General features: G+C 47.3%; 1 protein-coding gene and 1 pseudogene across 3 annotated transcripts in view; one reads left to right on the top strand and one right to left on the bottom strand.

Annotated features, from left to right (window-relative positions):
• Nucleotides 1–27,198, top strand: part of LOC138498483 (zinc finger protein 615-like) — a 222,110-nt gene that overhangs the window by 118,206 nt on the left and 76,706 nt on the right. The gene's annotated exons all lie outside the window — the stretch shown is intronic.
• LOC138498498 (zinc finger protein 850-like) overlaps nucleotides 1–27,198 on the bottom strand; it is a 661,846-nt pseudogene that overhangs the window by 606,385 nt on the left and 28,263 nt on the right.

Raw genomic sequence — 27,198 nt, 5'->3', positions numbered from 1 at the left:
TGCCTCCCTGCATCATTAATATCACATCAGCCTGCCATGATCCTGTGAATGACTTTGCCTGCCAGTGCTTGATCTATTAAACCACACCTTGCTGCTGCCTTCAGCCATGCCCATCTCTCTGTACTCTAGTACCTGGCTATCATCCTCAATGCTTCCCTTTCCCAGGAGGTCTGCCCAACTGACCATCGAACATTGGTAGGGCTGAACCTGCAGGAGACCCAAGCAACTGGTTGGTGGGATGACTCTGGGAAGCCTAGATATGGATTGCTTCTTGGTTCTCTCCTCTGCCTTGAAGGTGTTGTATTGTGCTGTTGCCTTCCACCCGCCCTCCTCCTCTGCATGGGGTATGTGTGAGGAACGAGGCATACTCCTCTCGAGTCCAGATGATCCATGTCCACTTCCCTTTCTGACATTCATCTGCAGGGTAGTGTTGGAAGATGTGGGAGTCTGCGCAGGCTCACACGAGATGCCATTTTGGCAAGCATATAGTCTAAGAGACAGTGTATATGCAGAACCTATCATAGTATATAAGAAGTGGCAAGCACTAACGTCAACTAAAAACCAATAAGCAAATCTTATTAATGTTGGTCTCAAATGTATGTATTCTTATGAAAGTTATATGGACCCTATACTTTCTCCATTGGCTAATTGTTGGCTCTGTTAAGCCCAAATTGTCTGTTTATTACTTACAATCTATTACTGTTGTGTTTACGTTAGAAGTATGCAAGATAACTAATACAAATATTTCCTATAGCCTAAAAACCCACATTACCTCAGTGTTTTGTCTAAATCATCCCTGCTAATTGATACGCACTAGAAAAGGTAAACTCAGAACAAAGATAATGAAGTACCTCGACGCCACAGGTCCACCAACCACTTGTAAAACGCAAAGTCAAGACACCTGCATTTTCAATGAAATAATTCCATGACCCTTCTTTAATAGAGCAGGCCCAAAAGCCTCCATTAATCCATCATTCTGGGATGAGCTAGATCAACCCTAACTATCCCAAAAACACACACACACACACACACACACACACACACACACACACTTTAGGCTAATCAAATAATGCCTAATATGTCAGCACACCTCGATTACAAAAATACATATTTTATTTAAAACAAAACAATGTAAAAATACAAAATGTCAACAATATCCTTCAAATACCATGGGTACCTATCTGTGCATCATCATGCCAACTGTTCATCATAATGGACTTCAGTGTAAATCAATAGACACATTTGAGGACACCAATGAGATCTTCTTAAGAGGAGAGAGCTGATCAGTAACTAAAGTGGTATCCATTGTTTACTAATGAGGTGCTAAACCTTTAAAGTTTGGTTCAGTTGAACAACTATTGAATATTCAAAGATGATCGTTGCACGAGACGTGACGGAGGGCATGCTATAAAAGGGCAGAGTGACATTCTTGTTGTACCAACCGTATAGGGAGAAGTACAGAAAAGCCAACAGTTTTGCGTAGTACAATTATTTTTCCAGGTATTGGTATCAAATGGAAAGTTAAATACATCAGGCGGTCAATGCAAATAGAAGGCACTCAAATCTTTATCAGGTATTGCTATTATGTGCGAGGTACTCACAATTTGGCATGCGTTTTCTCGCTGACGCCTTGAAACTCATTACCACGTTTGGACGCCTCTCACCCTTTACCTAGTCATGGTCACCAGTGCTGAGAGGCGGGGCACGATGTGAGAATAGGATGGCCCTGAGGTGTCAGGAATAAGCAATTCTTTGTTTCTCGCGAGAACTCAAAAACTCATGTGAAGATGGCAACAACAGGCTGGAGAGTGCTGGTACCCACGTGCCACAAGTTGGCATGAGGGCAACCAGGGCCCAAATGCCCTGGGGCAGAGGGCCTCCTTGGTGGGCGGCCTTCTACTGGGCACTGGCATGACCTGCTACAGTTTAGGGAGAACTTGGATCATGGAGAGTCTTGGGGACATAACTACAGTGTGGGCACAGGTAAGCGACTGACAGCGATACAAGATACTGCCTCACAGCACTGCTCTATACCCTCACAGAGTGCCTCACAGCACTGCTCTATACCCTCACAGAGTGCCTCACAGCACTGCTCTATACCCTCACAGAACATCACCATAAATTATAATAGAACAGCACAGTACCATGCCCTTATTTGGTGGAATTACCGTTACTGCCGGAACGGGAAGCACAGCTACGGTCATTTTGAAACACTTGATCTGCTCCGAATCCACCGCTACCTGTAGCCATCTAGACCCGCAGGAGAGAGAGTGAAACCATGTCCAAGGGGAAGGTGCCTGGTCAGAGGCTGAGAAAGCAAACACTTTGTGAGGTGGAGCTGCAGGCCCTTGCTGACAAGGTGATGGCCCATGCCGAGGAGCTATATGGCTCCCAGCACCTTAAACACATCAGTGCAATGGAATGCAGCCATCTGGTTAGGCATCTGCAACGTCACAGCTGAGGGCACAATCCCACAGGACGCGGAAACTGCAGGAAGCGGTAGAATGACCTAAAGGGCAGCATCTGGAGCCCCCTGTCCAAACACAAGCAGTAATCATTAGACACAGGAGGCAGCACGGTGGACCCCCTTGACATGACCCTCGTGGGAAAAGGCCAGCTCCATCCTCCACATGGAGTGGATCAAGGAAGTGTCAACCCCTAGAGCCAGCAGCCAAGTTAAATCTGATGAGTTTGAATGCATCCCCCAACCCTTCCCCTCACAACACACTGGCCAATACGGCACTCAAGCTACACCAGCACGAGTCTGCAAGGCTGCCCTATGCCGTTGTGGCACAGCAACCACAAATTGTGCCAGGTCCACGTGCCTCCCTTGGTGGTGGTACCAATGAACAGCAGTATGAATGTGCATGGGAGCACTTGCAATTATATGCAGCACCCATGTGCTCTGAGAAAGGACAAGTGCCAAAGTGGAACCCCCTAGGACACCCGTACATACAGACCACCTTGGCAGCGCAGAGGCAAAGAGCACATGCCAATGAGGTGTACAGCCTCAGCAGACACTAGCACCACATTGCTGTGGCCATATGCATTGGCCTGCAATGAACCATACCATTCAGACCACATGTAGGATGCCCCCCTCGAACCCCAACAATGTAGCACATGTGTAAGTATGCAAAATGACTAAAATCATGTCATTGTTCACCCAACAGGTTCACAGGCGACGGGGGAGGAAGAAGATGCATGCTCATCTACACCCCATGGCCATGCCAACAGCCACCACCCCTGTGCCGCCATTCGGTGGGAAGGGAATGGGCAGAATTGTGACAACAGGCCCCAGCCGAGCCGCACATGCCAGCGCAGACACAGCACCAGAGAGCAGCGATCATGACACAGCTGAAGCTATGGCTCCTGCAACCACCCGCCCCCAATCCCACACCAACAGCCAGCCACTGCCGTCATGACAGGGGAGCCAGAGGCTGGCAGTCACACAGAAGACATTGTGCACGCACCCACCCACCTGGCCCACGATACCCCCTCATCACCTGAGTGGGGCACCCAGCTGCAATGTCACTGTGGCCAAGTGACAGCAATGGCAGGTCATACGGCTCAAGCTGCATACACCCCAGCACACCGCATAGCCCTTAATCCAAGCATCTCAGGATGCCATATGGAGGAGGCCGTCGCTATGAGCAGCACCAGGTGCGCTTGAAGACCCATGCGGACACACAGGTCCAACACCTTCAGGCCATCCGTGTATGTGTTCAGGGCACCTCACGGAGGATAGCAAGTGCAAAGGATCAGGACAGACAACAGTTACCTGTAACATCTGCCACCCTGACTGTCATCACACAGAGGGTGGGGAAGATGACAGAGCGCCTCGGCTTTTGTAGAGGCAATGCAGGCCAGTATGCTCTGAACAATGCAATGCATCCGGGGGTCTGAGTCAGACCAGTCCTCCGTCTGGGGAGGAGGAAGTTGCGGAGGGTTTTCACACATTTCAAAATTAAATAATAGTTCACTTGAAGCAATGCTAAGACATTCCTTATCGTGTACATGTATATTCCTTATTCTGTACAGTGTACCTGCAGTATTTTCTACCCATATCATACCTGCCCTCCTCACACACATCATGGTTAAGGAAACCCCCATGAGGGCTACCATGAGCCACTTAGGTTCGAAGCAACAATGAAGCCCCCCCTTCCCACAACCTCCCCCTTAACAATATTGCCTCCTCGGCAAGCAGCAAGATCTGGTTGGTCCCCCCAGGCCTGGGTCCTGGCTCCACTGGAATATGTAACAAGGACTCGGGAAAAGCCCAAAAATTCCAGGTTGCATTGGGATCTGTACCGGGTGTTAGGGAGAATTCACATAAATAGTTGATTTCCCTTACCTAAAGAGTCCCCCAGCAGATTTGCTGGATTTCTAGGATTTATTTTTTCACCTGGTAAGTGTGTGAGCCTTTTTCCCACTCTTACAAGTGTTTTGCTATGTGTAGTTCTACTGTTTGTGTAATCTTGGGCACTGGAGCCTCACCTACTTCATGTGCACCACTTTTAGTGTGTGTTACACAGCACCTTCAGTGCAGTGACACATTGTTGTCTTTGAGACTTCCCACTGACTCAATTTTTATGGGGCGGACTACTGTCCCCCAGAAACAGGTAAAGTTGCCATTAACTTTACATAGTCACTTTAAACCACAGACCCAGTACACCCCCATCTACATGGAGTATTGGAAAGGGTTAACTCTTTTCCCTTTTTGTCTGTACCTCTTGGAGCTTTGTTTCGCTCCCTTAACATTAAGACTTGGCTGGTGGCAGTGGTATCTACCCTAACTTTCCTACCGCAATTATCTTATATAACGAGGTAATGTTTTAGGCTATATTAGCCTTGAACATAAACCCGCTTGACCAAATACATTTTATTTTGGTTCCGGCTGGGTTTATTCGCCATTTCTTTTTGTTAAAGTCTTTCTCGTGTTTTTCTCTGCGCGCCAAACCGGGGATGATTCCTTTGTTCGCTGTCTTTTCGCAGGCTTCTGCACAGAAGCCCTCCTTAAGGCACCTGATAGTTTAGGTAGGCAGGATGTGAGAGAGGGATCTTCGGACCCCTGCCACGGTTTGCTGCAGTAACCCAAGTTGCACTGTTGTCTGATTGGCTAAGGGGACTGGCCTTGCCAAGCCAGCCACCCTGCTGTGTGATTGACAGCCAGGCTGTATGAATGGGTGAAAACTGCATAAAAAGCAGTGCTCTGGGACTGGAAGAGCAGAGTCGCCACTGGAACGAAAGAACTAACGAGGAACTGGAAGAAGAGGACCCCTACCACGACTGAACCGCCCGCTGAAGCCTTGCTGCAGGTCCGAATCTCCAAATCCGATGACAGAGAAGATCCTCCAGGAAACTTCTTCCCTTGAGCTGGTTGGACCAACCCGTTCTCCCAACTACAAGCCAGGACCCCTCCTGTGGTCGAATTCGCTGTACAGAGCTACAGTGGGCCAGATAGCCAGGAAGGTCGGACCCTGCTTGGGTTTTAAGGAGCGCACCTTTTATTCGTTGTTTGGCGCTGATGCTGGTTTCTTCCCTGGGTAGGGCAGGACGCTCCAGTCTTCCTACTTCTGATCAGTTCGTCAGTTCTTCAGGAACCGTGAGCCTGCAGGAACTACCAGGAATGTCTGCCTCAGCTACAGTCCCCTCTCCGTTTTAAGGTACTGTGCAAATCCGTTTGTGCGTTTCGCTCAGCCTCGGTGAAAGTGTTTGAAATCTTTCTCCAATCCGAGGGCTTGTCCTTCTCTTCTCTTTGAACTATCTTTTCTACCAACCAACCTCGTCCGGAATCTGTGCCACAAACTTTACCGTAAACTACCCTGAACTGTGTGATCTTGAGCAAAAGACTTTTGACCTATTGACTTTGGCCCTAAGCCTTTTCTAGCTGAACTTCTCACTGTAGTCTCTCTTGTTCAACTGCTCAGAATACTTACCTGTTGGTTTGACCTAATTGCTGATAACTTTGTCTTTCCCTCCCTTTTAAATTGCTGGAGTGCCATTTTGCTCCCACTTCATTTTGTGAGCCTAACTGTAGCCATATTTGTTCACAGGGGAAAATGGGAAAGAAAATACACATTTCCCTAGTCTTTTCCCGTCCAGTGTTCCACTGTGAAACAATAGGGTTGTAGGTCTAGAAACCATTGCATGACCCGAGGGTTGGACTCTTTGCATTGGCTAATCCAAACTAGGGGTTAGTGGGCTATAACAAGTGTGAACTTTCGTCCCAATAGGTAGTACCTAACATGGATAATGGCCCACTTGATTGTTAGGGCCTCTAGTTCCACCACAGAGTCATCTTTTTCACATGGGAACAACTTACCACTGGTATATAGTATGGGATGTTCAAGACCATCGCAAATTTGGGACAGGACAGCTCCTAACCCTGTAAGGGAGGCGTCCATCTATAACACACATTTCTTTGAGAAGAAGACTACCTTCAGGAGTGGGTTCTGGCATAGAGTCTGCTTTAGGAGGTTATAGCATACTTCTTTGTCGCCGTTCCAATAAAGTTTCTGGGGTACAGCATTTTTAATTTTGTGAGCCTCAATATTTCTTTGAGGATTGAGGCAGGGCAGAGGTTAAGGGGTGAGCCACATGGTTTCCGAGCAGAGAGAAGGTTGAGAACTTAGTCTCTCGATATTGGTGTGAACAAGTCAAAGGTGGGTTGGGTTGGTGTTGCCGTGGCAGGCAGGGGGGTGACTGGTAGGGCGGATGCATTACTTGGCGGGGACAGGAGGGCCAGTTTGTTGTTAAGAGAAGTTGTTCTGTCGAGAGCAGTGGTGTAGAAGTGGAGAGAGAGCGAGTCGCAGAGTGACTGAGATGAGGTGGATTGGGCGGAGGTACAGGTTGGTTTGGTGAATTCAGAAATTATTTTGTGGAGTTCCTTGCTGAGGTTTTTACAGTTGAGAATTCGAGAATTGTAGTGGACTTTTTTTGCTTTACGGATTTCGGCTTTGTAGTGGCGATGGTGCTGCGCCAGGGTGGATCTACTCAGGTTGTTTTTATCATTCCGCCATTTGCGTTCGAGGGATTTATACAGTTCTTTTGCATTCTTCAGTTCTGGTGTAAACCATCTGGGATAAGGGCCACAGCGAGCAGAGGATTGGCAAGTGCAGGTGAGCAGGATTAGTGAGATATTGAGCCAAGAGTCAAAGGAGTCGATGGTTAAGGGTTCATTACGTGGGATGGTTGAGGGAGGAGTTTGAAGCAGGGCTTTGGCTAGGTCAGGGATGATCTTTAGTTATTTCCAGCATTTGTGTTGATTGGGGGGGGGGGGTCTTGTTCAGGTATGGGGATGGTGGCGGGTGATCGAATGGTGAAAAGCACAATGAAGTGGTCAGACTAGATGATCGGTACAGGGGGGCTTTGAAATGTATCTGGTTGTGGGAGCTAAAGATGGCATCAAGGGTGTGTCCTTTAGAGTGAGTTGGGCCGTTCATGTGAAGACGAAGGTTAAGCACATCTAGGTAGTCGACCAGTGAGTGGGTCATGGGGTTGGTGGTAATGTCAAGCCAGATATTGAAATCCCCTAGAAGAGTGAGGGCGGGATGGTTCATTTGGATGGTGGCTTTCGAATCACAGAGGTTGCTTGAGAAATGTCTTTCATAGCCAGGGGGTCTGTAGATGATAAGGACACTGTAGGGGAACGTCCGGGGGAGGGATAGTTTGACGAGAAGCGATTCACAGGAAGTGTTGATTGTCTGACTGTCGGTAATTGAGGCAGAGAAGTGTGACTTGAAAACGATTGCTACTCCTCCTCCTCTAGAGGGTCAGTTGAGTGGGATGAGGGAGTAGTCCAGGGGGAAGGCTTCATGGGCAATAGGGGCAAAGTCGTCGGCGAACCAGGTTTCCGTGATAAATACTAGGTCTGGATTGTCTGAGGCGAGGAGGTCAAAGATGCTGTGTCTGTTTCTTGCTACAGAGCGGGCATTAAAAAGGATGTCTCTTACTTCGGAACAGGGGGATGTTGTGGATGGTGTAGGGGTGGTGGTGGAGTGGGTGAGTGGCTGTGGAGGGTGACGGGTCAGCTGTAGGAGGGGGTGGTGGGGAGTGAGTGGGATCTGGGAGGTGAAAGAAGCAGACCGGTTGAGGGTGGTTGGGAAGAGTAGGCGGGCGGAGGAGGGGGTGGGTGTGTGGAGGATGGGGTTGGACGGGTGTGTGTGGGTGGTCAGTTGGGCAGACGAATTTGGGGCTGGGGATTCAAGGGTGAAGCGCATGGGGTTAGGGGTTCTAGGTGTGGTTGGCGAGAAGTCAAGGGAGAGGGGTTGAAGCGGGTTGAGGGGGGGATTGGTGATGGTGGAGGGTGAGAGATTGAGGGGGTGGGTTTAGGCAGGAAGGGCGAGGAGTAGTGGGAGATTGATGGAGACCAGGCCCGTTTTCTTTTTTCCCGTTTTCTTTTGCAGTTGGTGGGATTGAGAGGGTAGAGGGTGTCGGAGGGTAATGGAGATGCGGCCACTGTTCTTGCCAGGGCGAGACGTGCAGTTTTTAGGGAGGGGAAGGGAAGGGATGTGGTCAGTGGTGGATGTTAGTGGGAGTTGACGCAAGGAAATGGGAGGCAGGGGAGGTGGTTGTTGCGGGACGGGGTGGGCCTGGGAGGGTGGATGGCCGGTTTATTGGTGTGGCAGGGAGGGCTGGCATGCTGGGGGGTGGGTTGGTTTCGGGAAGGGAGGAACAGGGGTCTTAGGATGGCTTGCGCGCCATCAGACTCCTGTGGCTTGGGGATTGGATAGGGGGTGGGGTGAGAGCGTGGTGTGGGGGTAAGATGGGAGGGGGAAGGAAGGGGGGAAGGAGGCGCACCAGAGTGAGGCTCCTACCCTGGACCTAGCTGGGTGGAATGGACTCATGGTGTGGCGAGGGCAGAGTTAAGGCTTGTTTGTAATATCAAGAGGTGGAGTTCAACACAGTGGATTCACTGTAGAGTGAAGTTAATGGGGTGCACTCAATATCGTTCACTCCTATAAATAGCTGCTCATTTCAATACAGTAAACTTTAGTGCAATCAGGGTACACCTAATGTCGTTGGGCACACTTCCTAAATGCACGTTTCAACACAGTGACGTTACTAGGGTACAACACAGTGGTGTTACTAGGGTACACTCAGTACTGTTGGGTGCACTTTCTGAATTTAAACTTTAACACAATCTAGATGCAAGATTCAATACGGTGACACTATTAGGGCACACTCAATAATGCTGGGTGCACTTTCTAATATCAAATTGAAACACAGTGAAGCAATTTGGGCACACTATCTGGATGTAAAGCTCACCACAGTGAAACAATTTGGGCACACAATGATCTCGGGCACACTTTCTAAGCTCAAAATGTAAGTAACACAGTCTAGATGCAAGATTCAATACAGTGACGCTATTAGGGCACACTCAATGATGTGTTTCTAAAAGTTTCTGAATTCAAACTTTTAACAGTGACGCTCTTGGACACACTTTCTAAATTCAACTTTAACGCAGTGACGCTAATAGGGCACACTCAATGATGTTGGGAATACCTTCAAATTCAAACTAAACAACCTGGTATAATATACCGTTAGGAAGGAAGGGGTTTCAATTGTTACCTCCGGCCGCCATCTGGAACCTTCATCAGTGCTACTTGAACCAAGGGCGCAGAGAAGCCTCGGCTACAATTATGGCAAAAACTGAAGTAAGCATTAGGGAAATCCTATCAGCAGAGCGAGCGGATATACATATTACATCATTCAGGGAACGGGGAGGCTGATACAAATCAGGAGCTTATAGGCTCGGACTGCACAATTGAGGGAGCAGCGTCGGCTGGAAGGTCGTTGAACATAATGGAGGCAGCGATTCCTAATTTACCTATAGTTGTGGAAATCGTTCTACGACCTCCGCCGACAATATACTGCAGTTGGAAAACAATCTCAACTCGCACCAGAACTCGAGGAGCCAACTGCCGCTGTAACCCTGAAAAGGATGCAGGGGCCAGTCCAGTTGAAGCCCCACCCCTCACCCATTGAAGGTGTAGGGAATGGAGCAGGAGAGGACGTGGAGGGAAGGGGTTTGGTAGCAGAAAACCTTTCAATCCTTAGGAGGGTGCACGTAGCTCCCCATACTAAACCTCACACGATCTATAGGTTTGGTAAACCACACAATGACCTGTCTACCAAAAGGTTGAATCAACCCCCCATGAAATCAATCTGGAATCCCCAAGCCTCGCTCCAGCCTCCTTGGTCTCCAAACAAAGGTTATTTTACCAGAACCCTGATGATACTATAGAGTCCTTCAGAAGACATGATTGAGAGACGAGAGGCAACTGCTAGGTCAACGGGAAGACCTACCGAAAGGGGTTTGGATACTTTTACTAACGACCCCAGTAAGGAGATAAATGGAACTTCTCATGTCGGGTGGGCCATGAGTAATGGAGATAGAGGATCATATGATGAAAAGAGCCCACAACAAGAGCAACCAGCGAGCTCGATTTGCTCAAAGAAGCGGAAATCTGCGAAATCCAACAATTCTGTCTCTACTCCATTAGCGAGAAAAAACGTTAACCAATGAAGATCTTCTAATGGAGTTGGCTGTGGCACAAATGGAGGACCAGGCATCGACTAAGGTGCAGGTAGATACTAACTTAATAGCGACTCTTACTCTAACACTTCTGCCATATATGAAATTGCACGTGTCCCTAAATGATCAAATTAGGGACCAATCAACGTTTTAGCGATGATCAATTCCAAGATGGTGATTTTAGAAGGCTTTGTAACTGCAAAACAATCCAATTTAGTTAAAAACACAGAAAACATCGCAGAGATTCATAGACCTGATTATCCAAGATGAATTAAAGAGACAGGCCAATTTCGAAAAGTTGCATGATGCGGCCAAGGAGGCAGAGGTGGTAACTGGTTGCCTCTCTGATCCCACTACGGAGCAATCAAGTACTAAAGGAACAAGGATCCAAAACACCCAAGAAGAGAATGGGCAATTTCCCACGGACACACAAACAGGGGGAGAAGCTGAACTGCCACTGTACTTAGACAGTGGGCCTCATTACGTCCCGCGAAAGGGGATTTACAGGGCCATCTGACCTCGGGCCCGGTAATTCCCATTCGCGGGACTAGGACCGAGACCATAGGGCTCAATGGGAATGGGGAGGATGGTAACAACGGGCCCGTTGCTACGATCCGGTACTACTCGCGGGTACCGCTCTGCACGTCTGGTCCGACCAGGTGTGCAGAGCGGCCCCTGTGAGCAAACTCAGAATGTTACGGTGAGGTAACAACAGGGCCAGTAGCACTACCGGTGTCGTTGTTCCCTTCCTGCAACACTCCTAATGAGGCCCAGTGACTCAGGAGGGGGACTGCACACATAAGGATACCCTTGGTGCTTCCATTATCTGTCTTTAATAACTATGAACTGGTGAAGGCTGTGAGTAATAAGGTAATAAGGTTATGGGCTCAAGCAAACCCTTGAAGAAATATGACATCTTCTCTAAATTAGGCTCGCAGGCAAATAAGGGACATTCACCCAAACTAAAATATCACTTCTAAAAAAAAAAACCTTGACTAAGCACTCTGAGCGACACAAAACAGCAAAACCGCCCTGTAAAAGAGGACAGATTAAAAGTGCAGGTAGCCAAAAACGGGCAATTAGAAACATCATTGTTCCAAATACAAGTGGTGTGTTGATGCAAGCTAAAGGTCCAGATAAAGGTCCTCCCGAACAGGCGGCACACGGGAGGTCCTTATACCCCAACATCAGACGCCGATAGAGCATACCAATGCTGAAGACGACATGACTAATCTTTCGACATATACCATTACGGAAAGTGAGAATAGCACACTGGAAGTAGACACCTGTGAAAAGACACTCATTTCCCGTAAGGTTGAGCAAATCGAAGTTGCAGGAGAGGAAGCGACCCTAGTGGATGAGGAAGAGCTATCACCATTCCACAGGGTTGCTCCCAGGAGGGGCACTCCTAATAGGAAAATCATTAAGCTTGATCTCTCTTTGGCAACACAAGGTAAAAAAAAAGGAGGCACCTCTCATCGGCCACGTAAGAAGATGCAGATGAACCACCTTCCCCCTTTATTCTGTTAAAATACCCTAGGTTGACTGAAACATTGTCCCAGCGATTTCAAACAGATCAAAAAAGAAATAGCCTAAGAAAGGTATTCATGGAAATCGAGACACTTGGCCGGCCCAAAAGGTGGGCAGGACAGACGATAGAAGGCAAAGACTTAAGGTGAAGAACTGAAGATCATACTGTCCACTGTTTGCTCCTCCAAAGAAATCATGCTATTTAAGGATGATCTGATTCTAAACAGGGCAAATACACTACGCTTCCTGCATTGTGTACATCTGCTAAAATGTCTAAAATTGTCAGACCTTTACTTGATAGAGTTCCCAGAGGAGCAATTACTTGATAAAGTTGTTCTGTATGTCTCAACTATACAGAAGGGGGGGGCGTGGTCTGAGCTCATGGTGTGAGGCTGCGTTCGACCAGAGCTCCTGCAGAAATCCTTTTAAGATCCTATAAAACTAATTATCTAAAAGACGACTTGAGCAGATATACGCATACCTGCGGACAACGTGACTGATTCCCTGACCCTGGGGCGAAATACAGCTGACAATCTGAGGACGGCTGCTGGGTGAGACAGTGGGACCCCTGCGCAACCAAGATGCGTCCCGGCAGTGAGAAGGAAGAGTGACTGGTGAAGGCGAAGATGCAAGACAATGCTGGGTGCTCCAACACAGCGGACCGACAGTGGCTGGTGGCACGGTTCCGCACAGAGGACGGAACGAGGCAGCAGAGAAGCCTGTCTGAACGCCGCAAATACTGAGACGGATCAGACACAAGAGATGGAGCACAGGCAGCGACGCAAGAGGGCGGACGTACTGACCCGGAGTCACGCACCGGGCAACCAGTAGACTGGAAGGTGAAAGCAGCTGCACAAATCAGCGGGCAGCCCTACCAAGCTGACAGTACACGCAAGCGAAAAGGTGAAGACAACGGCACATCAACTCGGATAGCGGGCGCCCGTTGGAGGCGTGGCTCGATGAAAGGGTATACCAGGGAGCACAGAGACCAACGTGAGCAGGGAAGCGAAAACACAGGCCTGGAAACGCTCAACTGTCAAGGCAGGGTCCCGAAGAAGACTCTTGAGACTAGCAGAAGGTAGGGCTGCGGTATCTAGAGGCGAAGGAATACAAGTCAGTGGGGTTGCAGTGAAGGCTCCCTACAGACCGCATTGAATTGGGCCTGGGGGTGCGAAGCCAGGTCACAACAACAGGAAAACGCCAACCGTGCCACGACCCGCGGGAAACCTGCGAATAACAGGTCAGGCCCAAGATCAAGTGGGGAGCTGGGGTAGCACGACAAGAAAGGCAGACCACAGAGGCGAGGGACAGACACAGCGATAGTCATACACTGACACTGGGACACCACCTCAAGGGCACAGTTCAAACAAGTGGAGTGTTGGGCAGAGAAGGGTCGCTGCTCTGGCCTAAGAGAGGGAAACCACGACCCACTGCTCCGTGGGAATCATAACACAACCCAAACACAAAGTGGAGGCGGGCACAAATAACGCCATCAGTGAAACGCTGTGACTCCACTCAAGAGGGACAAGCCCCCATAATAGCGGTTGGCGAAAGGAAATATAGGCCCAAAGAAACATAAATCGGAAGCCTGGTGGCAAATCGCTGAACTGATCTGAGGGACCCCTCCACGAGAGGGACAACAACATAAAACCAATAGTGCGATCACCAAACAGACTGCACTCACTGAATAGCCAGGTGCTACCGAAGACATGCCCTCAACTAAAAACAAGAAGGACCCAACGATCATGGACTCCTTCAACGCTGCCATACATAAAGGGTAGCCACAAATGCCTCAGAGGGACAAATTGAGCAATCAGACAAGGAGACCGCCACTAAAGAGGATCAAGTGCTAGATGCGATTGCAGCCCAAAGATCCTTCATAGATACGAAATTTGAGGAGGTCAAAGCTGATGTGCAACTGATGAGGCAAGATGTCCACAACCTCACAGAGAGAGTCACAACGGCTGAAACAGAGCTAAAAGTGATGACAGAAACCACCAAAGAGCTGGAGAAGCGGCTGACGGAGCTAGACAGGAGAAATGCGTCACTAGAGGCCCGGGCGGAGGATGCATAAGGACACGCCCGGCACAACAACGTATGTCTGCCGGGAATCCCAGAAGGGATGGAAGGATCCAACCCAACGGATTTTGTTGAAAATCGGATACTGCAGGAAATTGGGGCAGGAGTACTATCACAGGGGTTTGTAGTAGAGAGGGCTCACAGATCCTTGCAGAAAAGACCGCCGCCGGGCTCACACCCTCGCCACATGATAGCAAAAATATTAAACTTTCCCAACAGAGAGACTATCTTGAAATTTTCCAGGGAAGGGGGGCGATCCGTCGGGATAACGCCAACATAGCCATATATCCGGACTATACACCTGCAGTGCAAAGGGCAAGGAACTTATTTGTGCCAATTAAGTTAAAGCTCAGGAAACTGAACGTCAAGTACATGTTGATGTACCCGTCCAGGCTTAAAGTACTTTATAAAGGATGGGCTGTTTTCTTGGAAACGCCGGCAGCGGCCACAATGTGGTTGGAACATAATAACTTGGATGAAGGAAAAGAGGCGGTGAGATGAGGAGTGGCCGGCCCAAAGGGGGAATGGGGTGAGGGATGAACACGGAAACAGAAGGGCCTGCGGGTGAGCACTAAGAAACAATCGAGTATTTTGTTCTGTCATACGGCAGGAGCGAGGTAGGAACCTCGATCAGGGCGAACATACACACCCTACAAATTGTTCAGCGTTGGCCAGTTGCTGACGCAGTATAGCCCGCACACCGTGGCCCAGATGGGTCAAGCAGATGCAGGGGCGCTTGAGTGTCACGGTTGGACCGTGGCTGATGAGCGCAGTTTTCTGGTTTTGGTTTGGTTGGAGTAACGCTTTGAAACCTACACGAGGTGAGATATGTGCCAAGGAGTGTGCGTATGTGTTTTGTGTGATTAGAAGGGGCAGGGGCTGCCTGGGGTGTGGAGCATTTGGGCAAGCTTAAACTGGGAGTTTGGGACCTGAGGGGCAGGGTGGCGGGGGGGTGGGTAATTCACATATTGGTATGGCTAATGAAGTTAAGGTATTGACATGGAATGTTCGGAGTCTGGGTACATATATGCGTAGGAATACCTTCCACCCATCACTTTTGTGCTTACTGTTTGTCTCACTATGTGAGAGAGGGTATGCCCAGACGTGGGTCCCTTGCTCGCTGCGCCATAGAGAACCAAGCTGCACCTCACTGAGGAGGCCCAACAAGGCTGACATATGTCTGGGGTTACTTGTGTTTCCGTGCAGAGGGGACCTGGCCTAGCAGTTCGGGCTGGGCTGCTACCATTGGTAGCAGTACCTGACTGACTTGCATATGGCTGGACCCCTTTTGCAATGGCGCAGACGGGCTAAAAAACGGTGGTGTGGAAGGTTGCCCAGAGCAATGCCAGTGGTTCAGATTCATTCAAAACCTCCCACCCATCACTTTTGTGCTTACTGTTTGTCTCACTATGTGAGAGAGGGTATGCCCAGACGTGGGTCCTTTGCTCGCTGCGCCATAGGGAACCAAGCTGCACCTCACTGAGGAGGCCCAACAAGGCCGAAACATGTCTGGGGTTGCTTGTGTTTCCGTGCAGAGGGGACCTGGCCTAGCAGTTCGGGCTGGGCTGCTATCATTGGTGGCAGTACCTGACTGACTTGCATATGGCTGGACCCCTTTTGCAAAGGCGCAGACAGGCTAAAAAACAGTGGTGTGGAAGTTTGCCCAGAGCAATGCTAGTGGTTCAGATTAATTCAAAACCTTCCACCCATCACTTTTGTGCTTACTGTTTGTCTCACTATGTGAGAGAGGGTATGCCCAGACGTGGGTCCCTTGCTCGCTGCGCCATAGGGAACCAAAGTGCACCTCACTGAGGAGGCCCAACAAGGCCAAAACATGTCTGGGGTTGCTTGTGTTTCCATGCAGAGGGGACCTGGCCTAGCAGTTCGGGCTGGGCTGCTACCATTGGTGGCAGTACCTGACTGACTTGCATATGGCTGGACCTCTTTTGCAATGGCGCAGACGGGCTAAAAAACGGTGGTGTGGAAGGTTGCCCAGAGCAATGCTAGTGGTTCAGATTCATTCAAAACCTTCCACCCATCACTTTTGTGCTTACTGTTTGTCTCACTATGTGAGAGAGGGTATGCACAGACGTGAGTCCCTTGCTCGCTGCGCCATAGGGAACCAAGCTGCACCTCACTGAGGAGGCCCAACATGTTTTCTGGCACATGTTTTCTGTTAATTCTCTGTATTGGAAATGTTGCCAAAGGTTGACATTTCCCATGCTGCCAAGAACTTTATGGCACAGTTTGTGACCTAAGGTTTTAAAAATAGGTTCACCTTTCACTGGTGTCAATTGAAGATCTCAGAAAACAATAATGTGTTTTCCTCCAAAGAGCTCTTCATAGTCTGTTTTGAGTACCGCTTGTAATTTGAGGTGAATCAAAGCCAACATTAGTTTGAAGACCATGCTCACCTCATCTATTAGTAGCATTTTCATTTGTTTCAAAACTTTGCCTAGTTCCATTGCAGCTTCTGTAGAAAGTTTGTAATAGTCTAATTTGTTTTCGTGTTCTACTGGAAGGAGTAGTAATCGGTGTAAAGTGACACCGCCTATGTTGCAGGCAGCTAAACCTGTGGGGGCAGTTACAACAGCTGACAGTTTGTTGTTTGTCAATTGTTGGAGGAACTTGCTGATGATTTTGATTAAGAATGTTTTTCCTGAACCAGCTTGACCACTCACGTATAGCAGTATAGGTTTGTAGTCTTGGCAGGTACCGTTTCTATTTTCATGTTGCACACCATGTTTAATTTGTTTTGATACTTCTTGGAAAATGCTATGCTGTTCATTGTTCAGTTGTGATTTCAGTATAGCAAAGTCTTCTGTAGCTTGTTCATACTGACACATGGTGTTTTCTACTTCTGTCATTGCTAATTCTGCCTCATTTGGTATTAGTGGCTGTCCAAGTGGTTCTTGGCTTCCTGTTACAGAAGGTTGACTACTGTCGGGAGTGTCCACTTCTAGTTGGGCCTGGAGTTCTTCTTCGTGTTGCTGTTCATTGTGCAACATTGTTTGGTACTGTGTAAAGTTTACATCTGTTATAGTGCTTTCATTTGCTTTGAAAGCAAATTCATAGGAGTCATATGTATCCAGTAACTCTTCTTCTTTTCTCCATGGTTTAAAACATTGTAACAGGGACATGTAATACAGTTCTTTATGTTGAAGACTTTTTAATGACAATTTGATATGATTAATTAAGCTGCATTTGGTAAGTTTCACTAAGCTGCCTTCACAATTTACTACTCTGTATCTACCTTTCTTTTCATCTGGTTTAATATTATTTATGTATGTGAAGTTTTGGGCTACGTGGTAGAGACACATGGGGCCTCATTACAGATCGGGCGGTCTGGAAATAACAGTGGCGGTAAACCCATCGCCACTGTTAATTCCAGACCGCCCGAACTCGAGTCCTGAAGGCGGGAGGTGGCGTTCCCGCCAGGTCTGACCTGGCGGGTTTACCACCGCCCGCCTGCAGGCGGACGTGGAAACACCGGCACTATCACGAGATGGGGCCGGTGTTTCCATGGTCCCCATTCCCATTGAGTCCTATAGGACTCAATGGGAATGGGGATTTACACCATTCCGCCTCCGGAATTCCCGGGTCACCGGGGTTGTAATGCCCCGGTAATTCTGGGAACCACGGAGGTGGAATGGTAATATGAGTCCGGCGGTAACCAGTCGGTTTTACCGCCTCGGTTACCGCCGGACTCGTAATGAGGCCCATGGTTTCAAAAAGTGGTACTCCTGTTTGGGTAGTATGTGTCTTAGAAATTGTTTTTCAAAATGTCTTGAATGTTGGGATCATTTTTGGCTATTGTTTCTATGTCCTCATATGATGTGAGAACTCTTTCTAGATTTAGCAGGACCAAGACTTAGCCATACTATATTGTAAGATTTTCCGACAAAGGCAGTACCGGTTAAACGGTCTGCAGCTTCATAGCAGCCACATTCTCTAAGAGAGAGCATTTGTATGCCTAAGCTGTACAATTTCTGTGATAGTGTTTTGTCAGATGATATGTCATCCCAGAGGTCCTGAAGCTCTTTTTTTCGGTTAAGTAGGCTGTGGCATATCATGCAACTGCAGTGGAATTGTTTGCAATGTACTGCACATCTATGTTTGCATTCCATAGGAGGGCAATGATTGCATTGTAATCATTGATGTATTTTGATTCTTCTGTTCTTTTTATGTAATATGTGTTCTTAGGTGATTTACCTTTGCCACTATGTCTGACTGAAGACATGAAGTTGTTTACGTGACCTGTTGCTGAAGCTGGTATAGGGAAACCAAAGCGGCATTTGGTGTAGTATTTCTCTTTGTTTTTATATTTGCAACAACAATATTTCCCACATTTGTGTCTTTGAAATTGTAAAATGTGTGCATGAAGGTCACTATGTGTTGTTTGTGAAGAGATTTCACAAGTGACATATTTTTGGATGAACTGCAAAACAGTGGCATCACTGTCCTGACCAAATTTAGGAGAAGTGTTGAACTTCTCCGAGGGGAGGAACAGTCTTATTACAAATAAAGTGTAGCATAGCAATGAAGCGATGATGGAAATATCTTGATACATTTACAGAATCTAGAGAGCAGAGTTCTCCTGGTGTTTTTATATCTATGTTTTTTTTTTGTTTGCTAGGCGTAGGAAATCATGTAAATCTTCCCATGCATATTCTGCACAACTTAATGTAACAAACCAAGTGGGTGGGCCAAGGATTCTTATCATACAGCGTACATCTCCGTGACATCGGAACCAGTATTCTTTTGTACCACGCATGTTTGCTAAAAGATTTGTAATACTTGACTGTAAAACCTCATCTTTTTCTTGCACTTTTTATAATAATTGCATAGCTGACATATTTTGAAAATGGGTACTTGATTTTAATGTGTGTGCAACTCCGTAGCATAAAGTTGCTAGTTCACTTTCAGAGAGAAGGTGGAATATGTATATCACGTTTTGTCTGAATCTGGGGTCATCTGAATACATTTGTAAAGAGCGATATTCTGATGCTGTTATCTGTGTGGGTCTATCATCGTACCGTCCTACGTTTCCAGTAGGAAAGAGTAGAGGAAAGGTCTGTGCTTCTATACTTTTTTCCCATATGCTGATTGGAGATCCTTTGGCTTGTCGCATTTAGTACGTTTCCAGGGCATCATCTATATTGTCTTTAAAGTGTAAAGGATGATTTGTATAATGGTCTAAAATATGTCGTGGATTGCCGGATATGGCCCAGGCGTAAGGCATTCTGTATATATTCCTTGAGAGCCAGGTCTTCTGAGGGAGACAAGGAATACATCCTCCCGGAAGGTATGCTAACATTAGGTAAGAGGTCAATGGGACAATCATAAAGCCTGTGTGGACGAAGGGATTCTGCACAACCCTTATCAAACACTTCCTGGAAGTCCTGATATTCCGGAGGAATGCCTGAAGCTATGGAACCCACTATGTGCCGGGGTGGATGAAGCTCCATGGGGAGGGTGTCATTCGGTGTGAGTTGAGCAACGGCCCCTAATAACTGCGACGGAGAGTCAGGTACAGCAGACTGGGCAAGGCAAGAGGATTGTCAATATGTGGACTCGAAGTACAAGCGACCGGAGGCCCAGTCCACGACAGGATTGTGAACCCGTAAACATGGAATACCAAGGATGAGTCCGAATTGGGTATTGTGATCAAATTGAAGGATATAGTCTCTTTGTGTGTGTCCTGAAGTAACAGTGTCAAAGGGGCCGTTTGTTGTTTTATGGGACCAGAAATTAACAATGTTCCATCAACTGCCTGAACTGGTTCGGGCCGGCTCTTGTTCTGTAAGGGCAGGTTCAAGGAGGCTGTGAGGGAGATGTATATGTAATTACCTGTGGCACCAGAATCAATGACTGGGTGTACGATGTGACTAATATCAGAAGAAAAGAGCAAGGTGGCCTGAATTGAAATGGGTTTCATTCCTCCATAGGTGGGTGTGGTCAACACAAAAAGGCAACTTACACTGGTTCAAGTTTGATGTCTGTGTGATGTCTGTGCAGCCTTTGTCAATTGTGTCATGCATTCCTTTGCCTGTACATGCACCCTGTATCGTTGTGGCGGTTGTTCAGTGGTGTGTCCCTGGTGGCTGTGTGCCTTGTCTGGTGTTTCACAAAGACGAGAAAGGGCCCCATCTCAGTGTTGTGGATTTGGTGCACACAATTCTTTTTTTGAGTTACTTTGAATTAATCTAACCTGTTCTGCTGTGTTCCATGCACTCTGCTATGCACAGTGAGGGTTAATGTCTGCTTTGTGTGATGGGGTCGTGCATGGGACATGCTGGGTTGGATAGCCTGCTATTGGGTGCTGTAGTGTGGTACATGTGGTCATGTGTGTTGTAATTGCTGCAGTATGTGTACGTCAGCTTGTGTGCCCAGGTGTGTCCAACATGTGCATGCACCCTTTGCTCTCCCCTGTTGTTGGTGTGGGTGCTTGTCGGGTGCTGCTAGTGCATTCACTTGCCATGCCATGCTTTGTTTCAGTGTTAACCCACCCCCAATTTTTTGTCAGGGGCTTCACTGTGCATATGTGGAGCCGATTGGACTCACCCAATATCCAAGTCTGCTGTCCTCTGTACCTCTCCATGTATCCCAGCAGTGTGCTGTAGTGTAGGACCATGGAACCAGCTTGACCAGTGGGGGCACAGCTGTGCAGATGTTAATACTGCTCCCAATGTCCTCCTGGATTGAGGCCAGCAGTTTGGTGATGGTCTCCCGGTTCATGCGGTACAGGGTGACCAACTGGGTGTCAGTGAGGGCCCAGGGTAATGGCTTACCCCTAGGGATGGGTGCTCGCCTAGCTTGAAAAATTCTCCTCCACCTATGCCACCCTGCGCTCACTGTGCCCTAGCCTGGTTGTCAAACTTCTCAAGAATCAGACGCAGCACCAAGCAGCTGGCTGTTCCAACTTGCAGAAAATAATGGCAGCATGGTGTTGGAAACAATGTTTGGGGTAGGGGTGTGCCTTATGTAGCCCTCTGGAGTACATTGGATGCACCTGTGGTTTTATTTCTAGCACATGTGTTCATTTACCTCCAGCTGGAGGCTGGAAATAAATCTCGGCTGTTTCCGGTGCTAATACCGCCATACATGGACTTGATATGGCTGTAATTGCGCTTTGTGTTGTCAGGGCTATTAGCGCTAGTGACAATAGCACCAATTTGTTTTGTGGCTGAAAGAATTACCTCTGACTTGTGATCCAGCGGAGTGGTATTGCCTGTGCTAATTCCATTACCACTCCATTTAAGGGCTACTGCCCAACTCGTGATTAGACCCATTATTATTTACTGTGGAAGTCTGGGTTGTGTGCCAGGCTAATCAGTAGTTTTGGAACAACCAGGTACACTATGGCTAGTGTAGCTTCTGGGCTGCAACGCAATGGTCTGGGATGTGTTCCAATAGTTCAATAGTTCTTTTTGTTTTGGTTAATAGTATCCAATGTTCTGATAACAATAATTAAGTCCTGAAAGACTACAATGGACTACCAGGCTTCTGGGCTAGGCCGGATATGAGGGAGATTGTTGACTGATGTCAGGATTGAACAGCAAAAGAGGGGCAGGTTCTAAGTAACACTGACCCCAAGCCAACATAAAAACACCAGGAAGGGGAGGCACAGTACACTCCTTACTCACAAAGGAAGCCCTATTGTATATGTATTTAGCAATATCACACCTGGGCTCTGTGTGCTTGGTTTGTCCTGGAAGGCTGCGTTCTGTGCAGACAAAAAACTACCTTTTCCAGAATGTCCAGCCGTGCCATCATCTTGGGAAACAAAGCCTATAAAAGGTCATGCCACTCTGCAATCCATGCTCGACGTTCGCAGTTCAAGTGAGTAATGCTTACCTGTTAGCAACACGGTCCAGGTGGCGTGTTTTCTTCCTACGTCATTGCCTCCTTGTTTCTTCCTGGATGTCTTTCATTTGTTGGGCTACCATCTGGCTTCAGGATGAACCCCTGCCCTCTGCACAGGTTCTGGACCTGAAAGAAGAAAAGTAGCAGCTAAGTGTTACGGAGCAGCATGTGCATGCAAGTTGAATCCATTGTAATATCTGAAAGACCTGTTGAATGCAGTAGTATGTCGGGCACTTGGGCAGTACCTTCTTATCTGTAAAACTATGCTGGAGACCTGTTGTCTGCCAGAAGTGCATTTGATCATTGCGCTAATACTTTGTCTGTTAAAAAATGCTCGGTGTGAAGTAACAGTGTGCTTATGGAAGGGTGCCGATATAGCAAAGCTAATGAAGAGTGGCACTAACATCGCGGCAGCCCCGTTTGTACGCAACCAGAGAACTTTTCATCAATAACCTATCCAACCACGCTGTGAGCCCCTTGCAAAAACACCAGGTACATATCAGTGATGGGAGGGGAAAGAAACCAGGGAAAGGAGGGGAAGACAAGGGTTGGAGCCTAGGTTACACACTCATTGCTTTTACCGCTCTCTCTCCTCCATGCAGGCAGTGCAATTCACAACCAGGGATTACAGACTACATGACGGGTTGATTCCGCCACAAGAAGGTTCAGCACATAGAAACCCATTTCTTTTGGGGGACCTGGGTAGAGGGGCTGTTTCATTCCAGTGCTGCTATCCAGTCCCGCTTTGGAGTCTGTGTGCTATCATCACTTGTGCCTCTGCTTTCCCTGGGAAATCCATGCCAACCCCACAGGACCTCAGGTAAGGTGTTACAACTGACGGGCATGGAGAGAAAAAGAGCATCAGGCTTTTAGACATATAAAACCTTCGGCTTTTATAGATAAAAATCTTCAGGCTTTTGATAAACAACTGTGCTAAAGCTATAAAAAGCCAGTTTCTAGGAGGAGTCACACAGTGCTGTTTGTGAATCCTGAAGGAATGCCATTTGACTGGAGAGCAGAGCTGGAGGACGAGCATTGAGCTGGGACAACTTCCTCCATTATGGCCATAGGGGAGGGATTAATTGGCACACCTTTATTCTGCTTGGATGTTGAAGCTTTTGGAACTGAATGTTTGGGCTCTAGAGACTCAACACTTTTCTTTTTGCAAGAACTACTATATTTGACTTAGCTGCATAGGGAAGTAATCCTACCTATGGTAATCAGCTCACTACCCATGGAACCATTTTATTCATATTTGGCTTATCTTTGCATCATGGTCAATTCCAATTGACACTACATTTTTTAAGGCACCTTTTTGATGCATTTTGCAAAGCGACCATGATGTTTGGATAGGCGGTTTATCCAACTGGATTTAATATTTTGGAATGTTTGGATGTACAAACCACATGCCTTTGAAAGGATGGCAGACAGAAAATGTAGAATAAAACCAATCCAAATGACCAATACAATCACTACACCTCTTTGCAAGTAACAACAAGGTTTATTATATGCAAAAGGGTCTCAGACAGTTCCATAGAACGAACATGACGGTGTCCAGTCAAAATATCGAGAAAAAAAATGTCGAAAGACAAACGGAAAACATAACGACAAAAAAAAGGTTGAATAATTTATTTTTTATTTATTTTTTTTTTTTTGGCTCTCGCATGTAAAAAAAAGGTAAAAATAATAATAAAAGGGAGGTTGGGGGGGAACCTCCCCATTTCGAATAAAAAATGTAACAAAAAAGAAATGTGACTTTTTTTCCACTTTTTTTTTGATATTTTGACTTTCGACCTTTTTGTTTTCGATTTTTTGACTATAAACCGAACATGACACAGGTCTCATCTCAAGACGTTACACCTTATATAGAAGAAAAAGCGCAAATTAACAATACTATGCTTAATGAGTACAACATAATCCCACCACCCTCATTGGCTACCATCTAGAGAACATGCTAATCGCCCACCCTGTAGTCCCATGACCGATTGGTCACATCTACGCTGCCCCCATTTCCATAGACACCTGGTCCCCTACATAGTCACTGCCGAACCCAAATGTGTGATTGGTGTGTCCTTATCGATAAGCTCGTTAATTTGGGTCCATCACGTGATGTTCACCCTCCTGTTCCAGGCACAATCAAAGAAACTTTGCAAGGCCAAACTCTGCTTTTGATGAGACAGTAGGCTTCCTCATGAAACCAGATGCCATGGCGCATGTGAGCTGCGCCCCTAATCTGAACAAAATGTATTGGCATCAACTCTGCGACCCCTGTCCCGAATCACAAGACTTTCTAGACACAGCTCCCTGCACTTATCTCACAACCCCAGGTGCCCATGGATGATATGGACAAGGGCACCATTCTCAAGTCTGAATTTCAAGGATTTGTTTGCTTAAGTTGTGCGTCTAGGTGCAATTCATATGGGGTGTCCATCCCAGGGTGAGGGCAGTAGTGTTCTAAATCATTGGCTGGCTCGTTGGCATTACACAGCCACGTGCACTAGTCTCATGAATTTGTCTTTCAAAGGGCACATCCCTTACTGCTCTTTTACCGACTAACATTCCGTTCCCATCACATCCAGGCCCTGCAGTTGAATACAATTAGTGCTTATCTGCGTACAATGAATGCCTCTGACCTCGGCTTCTCTCCTGGGGGAATGGAAAAAGGGCTTTGTTTTTGGAGCTGGACTTACCGAGCAGCAGATCCACACTAAGTCCAGCATTCTCATCTGTTCATCGTGTGCTAGGCATTAACATCCAAAATGGCGTTACTCCTGTCACTTTTACCACACTGACCTTGTTTCTACCACACTACCCTACTGACTCCATCTTCCACCTTCGTCTGCTTCTTACCCCATATCGCACATCAATACATACTAATAACACAACAACTAAACATCAGCCTATAAAGGTGCCCTCTAAACATCAGCCTATAAAGGTGCCCTATCTATAACCTCTGCAACTGCAACATTAATACATTTGTTGCTCTTACTGTGTTGCTATATGTGGGTATCTAAATGTATCAGACCGAACTAAGACAATGTATACACTGTCCATGGCACGCCCTTCACTCTGCTCCCACAAGGTGGATCACTAATATATTTTTCTCAACCGGAACCTTTTTGCCTGCCTGGGATTCTGTACGTGCATTCAACACCATCCCAACACCTTCAACAAGGACCCAGGCTCCAGGCATCCAGCCTCCAGCTCTCTTCTGCCTACTATCAGTGGACTGTATTGAGTATTAGAGATAGTTTTAACCATTTTCAATATCACTCTGTGTTAGGCAGAATCATATGCAGAGCCCTTTGGGAACACCACACACAATTAAGACAAGTGACAGTACAAATTCACCTTTGGTACAAGCCTGTACTACACAGTAAAGTGGTAGCGATGGCTGAGCAGCCAGACTTATCTCAAGAGTAAAGTGAGCAGTATCAGTAGTTACACAAAGGACAGCAATTACTATGGTTCAAACAAACACTGAATCAAGGTACCTTTAGAGCAGAAGAATGCTGTAGCTGAGGCAGACGTTCCTGGCAGATCCTGCAGGCTCATGGTTCCTGAAGTGACTGTTGGACTGACATGAAGGAGGAAGACTGGAGGGTCCTGCACTGCCCAGGGAAGAAACCAGCAGCAGAGCAAAGCGACAAATAAAATGTGTGCTCCTTAAAATGCAAGCAGGGTCCGGTCCTCCTGGCTATCTGGTTCACTGTAGCTGTGCACAGCAAATTCGACCAGAAGAGGGAGGCCTGGCTTGGAGTTTGGTGAACTGGTTGGTCCCACCAGCTAAAGGGGAGAAAATTCCTTGCAGATCTTCCCTGTCGTCGAAGGTTGGAGATTCGGACCGCAGCAGGGCTTCACCGGGAGGTTCATTCGTGGCAGTGGTCCACTTCTTTCAGCTTCTCTTCGGTTCTCACGATCCAGTGGCGACTCTGCCTTCCAAGCCCCAGAGACCTACTTTTTATGTAGTTTTCCCCCATTCACATAGCCTGGCTGTCAATCACACAGCATGGTGGTTGTCCTGGCGGGACAGTCACCTCAGCCAATCATACAGAGTGCGACATGGGTCTCCAAGCAAACCCTGTGCAGGGAGTCTCAAACACCTCCCTCACATCCTGTCCCACTCAGACATTCAGGTGCCTAAGGAGGGCTTCTGTGCAGAAGCCTGCCAAAGGACGGTGAACAAAGGAACCAAACCTGGTTTAGCGCGCAGAGTAAAACACAGGAAAGACCTTTACAAAAAGAAATGGCGAATAAACCCAGCCGGAACCTAAATAAAATAAAAGGGGTCCAGCGGGTTTATGTTTGAGGCTACTAACTTAGCCTAAAACAGTACCAAGGCTATTCAAATAGACAACAGTAGGAAAAATAGGGTAGATACCACTGCCACCAGCCAAATCTTAAAGAGAGGGGAACGAAATAATGTTCCTTGAGAGACAGACAAAAAGGTATAACTATTAACCCTTTCCAGTACTCTATGTAAGATAGTTTGTACTGGGTCTGTGAATTTAAAAAGTCAATGGCAACTTTACATGTTCTGGGAGATAATAGTCAGTCCCAGAAAATTGAGTCTGAGTTCGGAAGTCTAAAAAAGACAACCATGTGTCACTGCACTAACGGTGCTGTGTGACACACAGTAAAATGATGATGCCTATGGAGTAGGTGATGCTCCACAGTCCATGAACACATACACATTTACAACACATAGCCAAAAACACATGTAAGAGTGGGAAAAAAGGCTCACACTCTTAGCAGGTGAACAAAATAAATCCTAGAAATCCAGCAAAGCTGCTGAGGGTCTCAGTAGGTAAGGGAAATTAGCCATTCTGGAGAATTCTCCCTAACACTCCCCCCCCCAGACTAAGGGACAGGATGATTTAATCCACTCCTGGATGAATCTCTTCACTCTAGTCGGTTATAAACATCCTAGAGAGACCATCAGCATTTTGGTGGTGACATCTTGACCTGTGCTCAATGGTGAAATCAAACCCTTGCAGGCAGATTGACCATCTTAGGAGTTGTGGGTTCTCCCCTTTCATTTACATTAACCATCTCAAGGGTTGGCGGTCAGTCTGAATCACAAAAGTAGATCCATGCAAGTATGGTCTAAACTTCTTCAGAGACCACACAATGGCAAAACATTCCCGCTCTATGGTTGCCCACCTTGTTTCTGGTTCCTTCAGTTT

Source organism: Ambystoma mexicanum, chromosome 5q (assembly GCF_040938575.1).
Source record: "Ambystoma mexicanum isolate Mex_15411 chromosome 5q, UKY_AmexF1_1, whole genome shotgun sequence".
Taxonomy (NCBI): Eukaryota; Metazoa; Chordata; class Amphibia; order Caudata; family Ambystomatidae; genus Ambystoma; species Ambystoma mexicanum.
Note: the sequence above shows the minus strand (reverse complement) of the source record. Positions and strands in the feature narration are given on the sequence as shown.